Source organism: Schistocerca cancellata, chromosome 3 (assembly GCF_023864275.1).
Source record: "Schistocerca cancellata isolate TAMUIC-IGC-003103 chromosome 3, iqSchCanc2.1, whole genome shotgun sequence".
NCBI classification, from domain to species: Eukaryota; Metazoa; Arthropoda; class Insecta; order Orthoptera; family Acrididae; genus Schistocerca; species Schistocerca cancellata.
The window spans coordinates 752,905,336-752,920,203 of NC_064628.1; positions in this window are offsets into that span (position 1 = coordinate 752,905,336).

A 14,868-nucleotide genomic window follows, 5' to 3' on the forward strand; every position below is an offset into this window, starting at 1 on the left:
CATGGCTAAGCCATATCCTAAGAGCTATTTTCTACTAATAAATTCTAACTACTGGGTCATAGTTAGTGTGCAGTGTCTAAGTTCGGTAAGTTCACACCATCCAGGACGCGTCGGATCGCGATCGTCACGGCGGTCGGCCAGTACGCGCCCCGCCGGAATGGGATACGTGCGTAACGTCGTTTTACTGCTTGGGAATCATTCTATCTGCCTTCAGTATTCTCGCAGCAACTTGGCGGATACTTCGCTGGCAAGTCTGTCGATGATATTAAAGGTAATCGGATTCCTGATCAGGTGTAAGGTGTCTGTGTTTGGCAGTAGTTTCCTTAAAACCGTGGCAACATAATCAAAAATGCGGCACTCGTAGACCACGTGGTCCGGTGTACCTATCCCGGCACCACAGTCGCCCTTTTCCCGAACCGGCGAAGATATGCCGGATACGGACCATGCCCTGTGAGGAACTGCAGCAGTCCCTTGCTTATTTCTATTTGGTTTTACTTTATATTTAATTAATTATATTAGTTTTATTAATTATTTTGCACATAAACATCACTCACTGTATCAAAGAGTGTACCAACACACAGACCAACAGCCAGGGCAGAAACTTTAGAAAAAGGTCCCCCTCCACGTGGCAGGGACGGTAACGGAATGGGGTCTTGTCAAGCTAACCTAACTTTCAAGCAGCCATTACGGCTAAGAGACCTAACGCTGCCTAGCTTGTCACTTGTCTTAAGTAGCACACGGCCCACCTTAGTAACACAGGTGGTGGGCTCCTCTGTAGTGTTAAAAAATAAATAAAAAAAAGAAAGTCCCTTGATAGGTTGAAAATGTTTCAAATGGTTCAAATGGCTCTGAGCATTATGTGGCTTAACTTCTAAGGCCATCAGTCCCCTAGAACTTAGAACTACTTAAAACTAACTAACCTAAGGACAGCACACACATCCATCCCCGAGGTAGGATTCGAACCTGCGACCGTAGTGGTCGCGCGGTTCCAGACTGTAGCGCCTAGAACCGCTCGACCACCGAGGCTGCCAAAAAAAATGTTTCATTCGTAGACGTTTATGGATGTTTGTAAGTCACTGGTAGGTTCTTTACACTATCTGAACAAAAGGATCCGGGTACCCATACATAATGCGTAGTCCTTTATTATAAGGGGCAATCAAATGTAAACGAGACATGCGGAAAAATGTGAGTAATTATGTCAATAGCAATCGCCATAACTGTTAATGTATTTAACCCACTGTGAGACAAGAAGGTCAATGCCCTAATGGGAAATAGGCTCCGGTGGCGTGTGGGGGCGACGACTCTACCGACGAGTGCACCACTCCGTACGAAGCAAATCGTCGGCACCAAAATATGAAAATCGCTAGTGGAAGATTGTGACTGTATGGAGGATGTGTAAGGGCTTAACAGCGAAACTTCGGGAGAGCAGTATAAACCAACTGCCAACAAAATGCCTATCCACGTGTTGCTAAGGCTGTTTCGAGTAAGCTGCAGAAGCAGTGGAAGCAACCTGCCAACAAAAGTCCGGCCCCCATGTTGCTGAGGTTGTATCGAGTACACTGCAGAAGTTTCGCATGGAACGACTTACACATCTATCATACAATTCCGATTTTTATATCTTTTGGACTTATAAGAAGAAGACTCTGAGCCAACAGCCTTGCCGCAGTGGTAACCCTGGTTCCCGTCAGATGACTGAAATTAAGCAATGTCGGGCTTGGCTAGTACCTGGATGGGTCACCGTCCGGATCTGCCAGATCTGCCAAGCGCTGTTGGAAAGCGGTGTGTTCACAACCGTTGTGGAGCCAATTGACGAGCTATTTGACAGGGAAGTAGCGGCACCGGTCGCGAAAACTGACAACTGCCGGGACAGCGCTGTGTTGACCACATTGCTCTCCTTATGCGCATCCGGTGACGCCTAATGGTTGAGGATGACACGGCGGCCAGCAAGTACCTTTGGACCTTCAGGCCCTGTTCGGACTGTGTATATTTATTTGAAGAAAGACTTCGTGGCCGTCGATGTGCTTTGGACGAATAGATTTACGTCTAGGTACAGTCATGGCTCAGTAGGCAACCGCAAAGATTTTTCCATTGACGCACTGACCTTCTTGTCTCGCATAAGGATAAATGTGTTAACAGTTATGGCGATTACTTTTGAAGTAACGGACATATTACTCACTTTTTTTCCCTACCGTCTCGTTTTCATTTGACTGTCTCTATCACGAGAGGCTGACCCCCCAGTGTAAAAGGAATTGGGGCGTATCGTGTTGCCAACCATAGATGGAAGCACAAGCGGTCAAAGACACTGCTAGCTAGGGCATAGCCACCTATGGTAAACTAACATACGCAAACAAGCGACAAACGTCGGCAAGCCCCTGCATATCAGCAACACTGACTGGTAATTACCAGCTGCTATTAGAGCCGACCAACAGGCCACAGCAGGGACACCGACAAGCTCGCCCACTGATGCACAAATAAACCGCCAACATTATCTTACACTGTTCTTCCGATATATGACCTATCGGACACAAAAACGATAATCAACCTAACTGTTGCAGGTTGCTGACGCTGAACGAGGACTCTGTACCAGCACCCAGCGCCAGCCCCGAGCAACACAGTCGCACAACGTCAAGGTATCGACATGCATGATACCCACTACTAACAAAGCCTATCCTTGCACGACCTATCGCAGGCAGCGAGACATCCGCTACTGCTCTTACCACCCTACCTAACTGTCGCAGAGGTTTTTTTTTCCCTTGGCTCTTTTCCTCTGCCCTTCAAACCGCTACCCTTCGTTCGATTTCGACCCAATCTACTTCCAGATGAGCGCATATTAATGGTTAACCTTAACCAGACGTACGCAAACATCGCAGTACCCACATCCTGCAACACCTCACTTTAGTGAATACTAACCCTTATGCAGAGATGGCAGTAGACCTATTGTGTTGAACATCATGCCGGTGTGGGCATACAGGGGCTCCACCTCTATAAAAAAAATCGTGTTGCCAGTAGAAAAAGAGGAGTAGTAACACCAGAATGGGTCGATTGGGAGAGCTCACTTACTTCGAACGTGCCTGATCACTGGATATCATCTGAGCAACAAATTCGACACGGAAATTTGAATCCTATTAAAACTGGCTAAGTCGGTCGTTGATGATGTGATTGTGAAGTGTAAACTCGAAGGAACTACTACAGCTAAACCAAGACCAGAGACAATTGATGTACTGATGGGTAGGGACTGCCGAGAATTTCGGGGGTGGTTATAAAAAGAAAAAAAAAATCGCATGAAATCAGCAGAAGAAATCACTCGTCAGTTGAAAAGTGCTACCAACACCCCAGTTAACGTGACGAAAGTACGTAGGGAATTAGATAACAGCGGCACAATGATGGAGCAGCTCCTCATAAGCAACAAATTCCTGTAGACACCGCTAAGGCCGGTATTACACTATCAAATTTCTTTGTAAAAAATTTGATCAAATATTCGTCAAATATTTGACAAAGATCTTTGACGTGTTGCTAAAAAGGGGTATTACACTATCATCATATTTTTCGTCAAAGTTCAAGATGGTTGACAACAGCAACTTGTTATTAACCGCAGCAGTTGCATGTACCACAACTGCACTGTGTGCACATGCGGAAAAGAAGCGGGGCTAAAAAAAAGGAAACGTACCTCGGTGAAGCCGTGGGTTTTATGGCGGCACGATAAAATCATTCAACAAAACTTGTTACGTGAGCTTATAGTGGAGGACGTCTAGTCGTACATCAATTATTTAAGAATGGGTGAGCATACATTTCAGTGTGTGCTCAGTGAAGTTTGTCCTCATATCACAAAGCACAATAGTCACTTAAAAAGTGCTATATCTGCAGAAGACAGGCTCACTGCAACACTCCGATTGCTTGCTACAGGAGAGAGTTAGGTTAGGTGGTGGTGGTGGTGGTTGTAGGGATGTTTAAGGGGGACTAAACAGCTAAGGTTCAAAATGGTTCAAATGGCTCTGAGCACTATGGGACTCAACATCTTAGGTCATAAGTCCCCTAGAACTTAGAACTACTTAAACCTAACTAACCTAAGGACATCACACACACCCATGCCCGAGGCAGGATTCGAACCTGCGACCGTAGCAGTCCAGTGGTTCCGGACTGCAGCGCCAGAACCGCTAGACCACCGCGGCCGGCTAAAACAGCTAAGGTCATCAGTCCCCCATTAGGTTAGGTAAGGTTAGGTTAGGTCTCCAATCTTCTTAATCTGTTTTTGTATTAGGATGCCTCACGTTGTAAAACGCCTCATCAGCTTCATACATCTCTATTAATTTTGTAGTTGTCGGTACAAACCAATTGTATTTACCGGCCATGTTTATAAAAATACTACAGGTGACAGAACGCTGCAGCAATGCTAGCGCTCCACGTGGTAACATGTCACATTGCAGTGAACAGAAAACAAGCGACTTCTTTGAACAAATCTACAGCGAGGCCATAGATTTGATCAAATTCATTTGACGACAGGCGAGATTTGACAAAGTTCCCTATTGCACCATCAAATTTCTTTGACGAAGGTATTTGACAAAGAAATTTGATAGTGTAATACCGGCCTAAGAGACGTTTGAGGTGGTGTGATGAATGACGCCGTAGGTCAGTGGAGAACTGGAAACAAGTGATCTGGAGTCATGAAATACGCTGTATTCTGTGACAGTCCAATGGAAGGGTTAGGTGTGCGTATGTTTCTCGCGGTGAGGGTGTGGTCCCCTCAGTGTCGTTAAGAAGATGCTAAATATGAAATTATATGAGCAGATTTACAGCACTGCCTGCTGCGTATAGGAGGAGAACAGTTCAGAGGGGGTGACTGTATCTGCATGGCAAAACAGCATGTCAGAAAGCGGCAACTACGACGCTATGTTTAGTGCACAGTAACGTTCCTGAAGTGGACTGACCTGCCCATACCTCCGACCTGAACCCAGTACACCACCTTTGGGATTAGTTACAACATCGTCTTCGCTCCTGACCCCAACGTCCAACATCTCTACATTGTTTGACTTCGACTCTTGAGGAAGAATCGGCTCCCATTTCTACACAGATGTTCAGACACCTCACTGAAAATGTCTTCAGCAGATTTCAAGCTATCTTAAAGGCGAAGGGTGGGAACACCCCATATTAATGTCCACCAAGATGTATCCAAATACTGTTGATCAGACAGTGCAGGCCTCTGCAGGTGCTAACTCTCTCTCGTGTTATTCTCACTATTCTTACATGAGACATACTATGGTGGCAACAGAGTGGTCACATAGTCTTGTTCGAATAACTGTTCTCAAAAATTTACAAAATACGGTTTCACCACAACTTCGTTGTTTTGTTTCAAGGAGTCCCATTGGTTCGCGAGCATTTCTGTTCCATATCGACTATGTCAGCCTGTTACGATTCTGGAAGCTCGTCTGTAAAATCGATGTCTCTTGTGATGTCTACTTCATAAGGATTCTAAACGCTAGAACAACATGATAGGTAGGATTACCATCTTCTATCCGATTTGCTTTGCAGATATATTTCTCCAATTCACCTTCTCTAATACCGATTTTAGGAGATATATATGATGTGGTGTGGACGAGATATTCAGGAAAAATTTTGTAATCGGGTGCTATTGGGTCTTTGTTACAAAATTATCTTCCACTTAGCGATATTTAAATCGAACTGCGATTCATTACATAAAGTAGAAATTCTGTCCAAGCATCCCAACGATAATTCTTTCCTGTACACATCATCATGTCAGCGACAGACTTGCGGTGTAATGACAAGATTAGAGATCCTTTCACACTTCCCTTGAGCACACGTGATGGTCCTTTTGTTTCTGTGGAACGTTCGCCCTGCTATTAGTCATGTATATTTTCACAATACTTTTCACAAAATATACACTCCTGGAAATTGAAATAAGAACACCGTGAATTCATTGTCCCAGGAAGGGGAAACTTTATTGACACATTCCTGGGGTCAGATACATCACATGATCACACTGACAGAACCACAGGCACATAGACACAGGCAACAGAGCATGCACAATGTCGGCACTAGTACAGTGTATATCCACCTTTCGCAGCAATCGTCTCCCATGGAGACGATCGTAGAGATGCTGGATGTAGTCCTGTGGAACGGCTTGCCATGCCATTTCCACCTGGCGCCTCAGTTGGACCAGCGTTCGTGCTGGACGTGCAGACCGCGTGAGACGACGCTTCGTCCAGTCCCAAACATGCTCAATGGGGGACAGATCCGGAGATCTTGCTGGCCAGGGTAGTTGACTTACACCTTCTAGAGCACGTTGGGTGGCACGGGATACATGCGGACGTGCATTGTCCTGTTGGAACAGCAAGTTCCCTTGCCGGTCTAGGAATGGTAGAACGATGGGTTCGATGACGGTTTGGATGTACCGTGCACTATTCAGTGTCCCCTCGACGATCACCAGTGGTGTACGGCCAGTGTAGGAGATCGCTCCCCACACCATGATGCCGGGTGTTGGCCCTGTGTGCCTCGATCGTATGCAGTCCTGATTGTGGCGCTCACCTGTACGGCGCCAAACACGCATACGACCATCATTGGCACCAAGGCAGAAGCGACTCTCATCGTTGAAGACGACACGTCTCCATTCGTCCCTCCATTCACGCCTGTCGCGACACCACTGGAGGCGGGCTGCGTGATGTTGGGGCGTGAGCGGAAGACGGCCTAACGGTGTGCGGGACCGTAGCCCAGCTTCATGGAGACGGTTGCGAATGGTCGTCGCCGATACCCCAGGAGCAACAGTGTCCCTAATTTGCTGGGAAGTGGCGGTGCGGTCCCCTACGGCACTGCGTAGGATCCTACGGTCTTGGCGTGCATCCGTGCGTCGCTGCGGTCCGGTCCCAGGTCGACGGGCACGTGCACCTTCCGCCGACCACTGGCGACAAGATCGATGTACTGTGGAGATCTCACGCCCCACGTGTTGAGCAATTCGGCGGTACGTCCACCCGGCCTCCCGCATGCCCACTATACGCCCTCGCTCAAAGTCCGTCAACTGCACATACGGTTCACGTCCACGCTGTCGCGGCATGCTACCAGTGTTAAAGACTGCGATGGAGCTCCGTATGCCACGGCAAACTGGCTGACACTGACGGCGGCGGTGCACAAATGCTGCGCAGCTAGCGCCATTCGACGGCCAACACCGCGGTTCCTGGTGTGTCCGCTGTGCCGTGCGTGTGATCATTGCTTGTACAGCCCTCTCGCAGTGTCCGGAGCAAGTATGGTGGGTCTGACACACCGGTGTCAATGTGTTCCTTTTTCCATTTCCAGGAGTGTATAAATGACGTAGTTGACAAGATGAGAAGTTTCTTAAAGAAATATTAAAAATGATAAAAACAGAAAAACAAGGAATTTGTTTCATTCATATTCGATATGATTTATTATAATATCGCATTACACACCTTCGAACTGGGCGAATTAGCAGCGAGGAGCCAAAATATGCATTCTGGCCCATTTCTCAGGGAAACCCGAGATTCGGGCGTATATCCAACGCCCACAAGAATTTACCAATTGCGAGCCATTTCCGTGTTCACAAGCAAATGTGTATGTTGAGTATCTTATAGCATCTTCAGACTAGCCACTGTAACATGAACAGCACAGACAAGTAGATGGTTCTGGCCAGTAAGGTACAGACATTCTTAATAGCTCCACGTGAAATGTACAAAGTAACTACAAGTTTACTGGTACTAACAGACTACGGTAGCCAAACTACACAAAGCACGGAGGAATAATTACGGTCGTTATAAAGGATCGTACTGTTCCAAGATGATTTATAGTATCAAACAGCTAAAACGAAAGAGACAGCATCATGGACTACGAGTCCTGGTTGTCAGGCCGTACAACGGGCGACATTCAGGTTGGTATCCCACCGCTGCCCAGGTCATCAGGACTCAGGTCGGAGCAGGACCCGTCACTGAAGACAATCCTACTCCATTTAATGAGATTCCAGACCGAAGACGTGTCTGGAGGCGCCCCGAAAGCGGTGGGATACCAAGCTGACTGATGCCCGCCATACGGCCCAACAACCAGGAGCGAGGGGGGGGGGGTTCCATTTCCTTTCATAGCAGGACCCTTTTGGTTGTCATCTTTAACACCCTTACAGCACATCGGTATGCTCCGTTTTGTTGCCCTTCATGATAAGCCATCCTGGGCTTAAATTCGAGCAAGATAATGCCCGCTCTCACACGGCAAGAGTTTCTACTACTTGTCTTCGTGCCTGCGAAACCTTACCTTGGCGAGCAAGGTAGCCAGACCTCTCCCCAATCGAGAACGTTTGGAGCATTATTGGCAGGGTCCTCCAACCAGCTCGGCACTTTGACGATCTAGCTCACCAGTTGCACGCAGTTGATACCCCGCGCCGGCCGAAGTGGCCGTGCGGTTAAAGGCGCTGCAGTCTGGAACCACAAGACCGCTATGGTCGCAGGTTCGAATCCTGCCTCGGGCATGGATGTTAGTGATGTCCTTAGGTTAGTTAGGTTTAAGTAGTTCTAAGTTCTAGGGGACTAATGACGTCAGCAGTTGAGTCCCATAGTGCTCAGAGCCATTTGAACCATTTTTTTGATACCCCGCAGGAGGACATCCAACAACTCTATGAACCAATGTCAAGCCGAATAACTTCTTGCATAAGGGCGAGAGGTAGATCAACATATTACTGATTTTTTTAATGCGCATTCAGTATCAATTTTCCTCACCAATCAGAAGCCGACGGTGTGTTGCCCAGGTAGAAGACCACCGAAATGTGGTGACGGATCATTTTCATGTCCAACAAGCAGAAAACACAAGACAGGAAAGGTTAGTACATTTCTGGATTGTTACATTCAAATTTCAGCTGCAGACACGCTGTTGCACAGGGATACTAGTTCTTGTACACCTGGCGCCACAACAGGTTCCCACCCAATAACGCCAGAAGGCAGGACCACCCGACTGGCAGGAAGCCGCACGAATCGTCGTCACCGCCACCCAAAATAAAGTTGGCGATAGGAACTTCTTTTTCCCTCGGAATTTGCACGGTACTGTGCTGCATCATAGTGAACAAAACTACAGGGAGACGGACATCCGATTCCCATTCGGTTGCAGTTCTTAGGTGCCACTTCGTTACTGATAACAGTGCGGAAGTCGCCGCCATGTTTTCAACATGTGCTTGCATCCATCACCGTGGGAACAGCCACGTGCTCTTTCATTTTATATTAGTTAGGATATTCCCCACAGTATGATCGTTGCTACTATGGTCGTTTTTACTACGCCATTCCGCCGCCTGGTCTCATAAATGCTGACATGATAAGCATTGTTGCGCTCTCTCTATTTTTGCTTTCATGTCCATAATTCCTCAAGACTAACCACCCCCTTTCTTGTTATACACCTGCGAGAGTTCATTTCTTTTCTCTAAATTTCACTCTCTAGGAGCTGGACGATTTATCATTTGTGTTACTGGTATTACCACGTAATTCTCTCCTGCAGCAAAGGTTTATCTCTTTCCATTTGTCTAACATGAACTGTAGTGTCGCGGAATGGTAAAGATTTGGAAACGTGGAATATTGTCAAAGTTTCGTTGCCTATGCCGAAAGCCAGAGGCAGTAGGTAGTAGGATTGCACAAATATCGGAATTTGTCGTCACGCAGGGGCAATGGCTTGGTTACACACAGCAGGCGAGAGAGAATTGCTTAGCACGCGGGTTTGTGTTAGACGGAGACTTTCGTAGAGTGCAAGACAGAGGTATAGCGTCAGCTGTACTGCATTTCACAACTTCGCGTAAGTCTGCCGTAACAACACGTAACTCTGTCGCAAGAACACCTAAGGGTCGAGTACGACAGAGGAATCAGCAGTATAAGTGGAACGAATGCGTTCATTACAAACGAGCATGACGTCAGGTCGTCTCTCGTGCTTCCTTTAAATACGGCAGCTTTGATAGCAACAAGGCACTCGCACTCACAGTTAGAATTGCAGTGAGATGTGTACTGGATCGCTGCGTAGCGCTCAGCTCGGTGATCAATATGTTAATCTTTATTAAGGAGATGTTGCATTAAGGGCGGCCCATCCAGAAGCAGACGTGAGGGGACAGTACCAGCTCCGGTCCTCTCTGCTGCCGCTGTCAATCCTCGACCCAGGATTAGCAGACATCGCGGCAGACTCGCTCGTCGCCAATGCTGACCACATCATTGAGCCGTCGTCGAGATCGTGCGGCGCCTAGGCCCTGTGCATCCGCCGTCACAACCGGGTGAGCCGACGACACTGGGGGACTGCAGCCCGTTCCGCCCGTCCACCGCGGACGAGCCACCAGGAGGAGCAGGGAAGAAGACGGGGTGGGATAGAGTACACTCCGCACTACGAGAACGCCGCTCGTGCCTACAGCGCCGGGACTCCAACCCGGAGCCCCCATGCGCAGCAGCTTCCTGTCCGCAGCCGAGCCGGCCGCTTAGCCGGGCGCCGCCAGCCTCGCGCCCACTGCCTACAGTACAGTTATCATTTATTCCGTTTTAGAAGAACAATATACTTTTACTTTTCAAGTCATTAATTCAAGCAATCGAAGCACTTGCCGTAAGAGATCTGGTCTGATGTCTCCATGGTCAGAAGATTGGCAGGTGAGAATTCTTTGATCTGCTAACAAGGAGGCGATAAACGACTGGACAAGTGATTCGTTCAATCTTTCTCCCGAAAGCAGCATCTACAGCATCTAGAAGAGCGCTTAGCGACTTGCGACAAACTTACACATAATTCCAACCCTTTTCGAATCATTTCTTGCTGGCATCCGTCACAAAATAATTAAGGGAGAAAAGTGTATCGATTACCACATTTTCGCTGTTGATGCAGTAAAACTTAAGCATCACGCATGACGTTTTAGTTCATTACTTCTTTACTACCAATTCTATTCGCGAAACAGATAGTATCCACATATAGTGCTGAGTCTATCTGTAAAATAACACTATTTTACGGCACCTAGTCCTGGAAGTGTGGCGTGACGAACATTGATATGCGTAAGAAACTAGCTTTTCCTAAAACGTAGCGCAAATTATCCTTACTACAGCCATACAGAATTCGATAATGAGAGCACTTAACAACTCCCAACAAACTTTAAAGGTAGGTTGAAGCTATTACATACGTGGGAGTTCGAGTCTAAAAAATAGTAGGGGAAGAGGGGGGGGGAGAAGAAAGGAGAACGGTTCACTAGTTTCTATTATTTTACCTGAACAGGGGACCAGATTGCATAGTATTGTCACAATTCCGCGGCAAACATAGCATCATGTTAATAAATGAAGTTTTGTGAAATTAGTTGCTTCTGAAATACAAAATGTCTGATGTCGGTAGTTGCGACTGGGATGCACCTGCAGCGGACTTAGCACATCATGTAATCCATGCCACTACACTACCTTTGACTCACCGTTGCTTGTGATACACGTTCTGCAAAAAGTGCTTTCGTGGGAGGGTGGCTACTATAAGGTGAGCACCACACCACGGCGGTCACAAAAACCACTCCGCATCACCCTGCCTGATAATCATTGGTTCTCGGGCTTTTTTGTCCTTGGTGAATCCACATTTTTCCACTGTTTCCTTTGCTCCTACATCTCGGGTTCACAGCGCTACATCAAACACTCCACTATGGTGATTATAAGGCTAAATAATCGTCTGGACTGTTGTCACAGATAAATCGTTTCCGCTGCCTCCTCGGTTCGACGGACTTTTGGAATGAGTGTGAACACTCGTAGAATACAGTGAGCGGCAGTCTTTTCTACGTTCAAAATGTTGTACAAGATGAAAACCGATCCACAACTGGTTTTCACTTTTTCTACTAGAGCCACAATTGTGATATGCCGGGCTTCGAGCACCAGGGCCTCCAGTTCTTTCACGATTCCCATTTCTTCACAGGATTATGTTCTGTCAGTTCGTTCTTCTTCATTCAGACTTGTTTCACCACACTGGGATCATCTGCGCCATCTGGTGATTGTGACATACGATGGTATGTTGTTGTTGTACATGTACAGCATGGATTGTGTGGTGTCACCGCCAGACACCACACTTGCTAGGTGGTAGCCTTTAAATCGGCCGCGGTCCGCTAGTATACGACGGACCCGCGTGTCGCCACTGTCAGTGATTGCAGACCGAGCGCCGCCACACGGCAGGTCTAGAGACACTTCATAGAACTCGCCCCAGTTGTACAGCCGACGTTGCTAGCAATGGTTCACTGACAAATTACGCTCTCATTTGCCGAGACGATAGTTAGCATAGCCTTCAGCTACGTCATTTGCTACGACCTAGCAAGGCGCCATTATCATTTGCTATTTATCTTGTGATGCATGTACCGTCAGACCGATGTTCACCAATTATGGATTAAAGTTAAGTATTCCAGCAGCTACGTATTATTTTTACTAGACTCAACTCCTTTAACTGTTCCAGACCTCACGCCAGCCTGCGTGATCTTAAACGCGTGCCTTTCGGCTACCGGTCATAGTGGGTTGGCTGTCTTGCCAAGTCACAACAGATTGTTGCAACGTTATTTCCCTTCAAATATAGAAAATGAATTACTGCACAAAGCTCCACTCTACCAATGGACTGGGCCATTTCGTTTCAGATCATCTAATGGCGTTCTACGATATTGTGGCGTATGGATTTCAATGTGTACCACTATAGGAGAGATATTTGAAATTAATTAGGTGGAACTACCACACCACAAGATGGAGAGAGTGACGGGCCCATCGCCTCCGTGGCATATTACCTCGTATCATTGTCAAACTATACCTGTATATATGAATATTTTTGGTTCACGACATGTCCAGTACCCTTGGAAAAGTGACAAACGGCTGAATAAAAGTACTGCTAACAGTGTGACTACTGACACTACTACCGCTACTGTAGATGTGTGACGTAGGTATCTCGATCGCCGGCCGCTGTGACCGAGCCGTTCTAGGCGCTTCAGTCCGAAACCGCGCTGCTGCTACGATCGCAGGTTCGAATCCTGCCTCGGGCATGGATGTGTGTGTGTGTGGTCCTTAGGTTAGTTAGGTTTAAATAGTTCTTAGTCTAGGGGACTGATGACCCCAGATGTTTAAGTCCCGTAGTGCTCAGAGCCATTTGAACCATTTGAGTCTCGATCGGAATCTCCGCCCGGCAAACAACTTCAACTTGTCTGAAAGGTTGATTTCGTATTTCTTGCATTTTTCACAACGTAGGACATGTTATCAGAAATCTGATTAAAAAAGAAAAGGAAACGGTTACTACGCTTTGAGACTGACAAACAATAATCGAAGCAACGAAACTAAAAACGAATTACAATGTCTACTATAATAATTCGCCGCTACCAGATTACAAGCTATAGTGTTCTTCTGAGTAAGATATCAATAAAATTCAGTTTAACTTTCCTTGGGTGTAGCTGTCCATGTGTTGGAAGATCTGAGCATATCTAGAAAGTGCCCAATAGTAGAGAAAAAGAAAAAAATTACTCGGACATATAAGTGGTGCCTCCAACTGCGAACAAAAGGCTTGCGTAGAGGTGAAATTGCACGTTAGTCTACGACGACGAAGTTTTCTTTGTAGCACTGTGCGTGCGGTTGGATTCGCCACTCGAACCGTACGTCTTCCGCGAGAGAGAGAGAGAGAGAGAGAGAGAGAGAGAGGGGCGGGGAATTTCGCGGCGCTTCCTCTGCACTCAGAACTCGCAGTCCCCAGCGAACGCGTATGCAGGCCACTGTGTGAAAGAAGTCGAGATTTGTGCAGAAATTGGAGGATCTGCTGGAATTGCGGCAGTGGGGGGTGCGGGTGGGGCGCCCGCGAACGCTGGGGTCGGGTTTCGCGGCGCGTGTTTGCCTAGCCGAGCAGCGGCGCTCAGATTCCGCTCATGCCTACAGTCATGAGCAAAGGCGGCCGCCACCGCCACGCAGCCGCGGGAAATTCATAACACGGCGGCTCTCCGCGCAGGCAACGCGCTGCACCGTCCGCTGCGTCCTTTCCAATTTCGGTTCCTTGTACGAATAAAGGGCAGTTGACTGTGCGTCACGCGCAAACATTCGTCATGAACTTCATCATTCCGCAAAAAAACAAATTTGGACTATGATATACAGGGCAAACTGACATGGCATATCGAGCATGTAAGAATCAGTAATCACATAGGAACCGGGGATCGCAATGGCAATCCGGGCTACTATATGGTTCAAATGGTTCAAATGGCTCTGAGCACTATGGGACTTAACATCTATGGTCATCAGTCCCCTACAACTTACAACTACTTAAACCTAACTAATCTAAGGACATCACACAACACCCAGTCATCACGAGGCAGAGAAAATCCCTGACCCGGCCGGCTACTATATGGCTTTGCAGTTATTTTGTCACATGCTACAAATTGATGCCCACTACAGGATATGCCCAAAGTTTTGTCCAGATGCATCGAGACACGTCTGATATCGACGCTGCATTGAACGGCGCACCCTCTCAAAGATACCTGGTGTATCTCGAAGACGTCCTGCCGCCCACTGGGTCCGGGGATGTAACAGGTATTTCAGAAACAAGGCCCTTCAGGTACCTCCACGGGAAAAATCGATTGGAGACAGCTCGAGCGATCGTGGCGGCCATGCGACTGGCCCATCGCAATCAATCCAGCAGCAGGCAAAAGTTGCCTGGATTGTCTGCTGAAATGCGCGCGGGCTCCGTCGTGCTGAAATCGAATGCTGCGGTGATTAGACATGGGAACATCATTCAGCATGTCCGGCAGAACCTCTCGCAAGAATATGAGATACGTGCGACCGTCAAGTCGGTCCGGAAGAATTTACTGCCCATCGTCTCCGACGATGCCAGCCCACACGTGACCGAAGCGACCTCTTGTGGCGTTTGCGATCCCTGGTTCCTGCG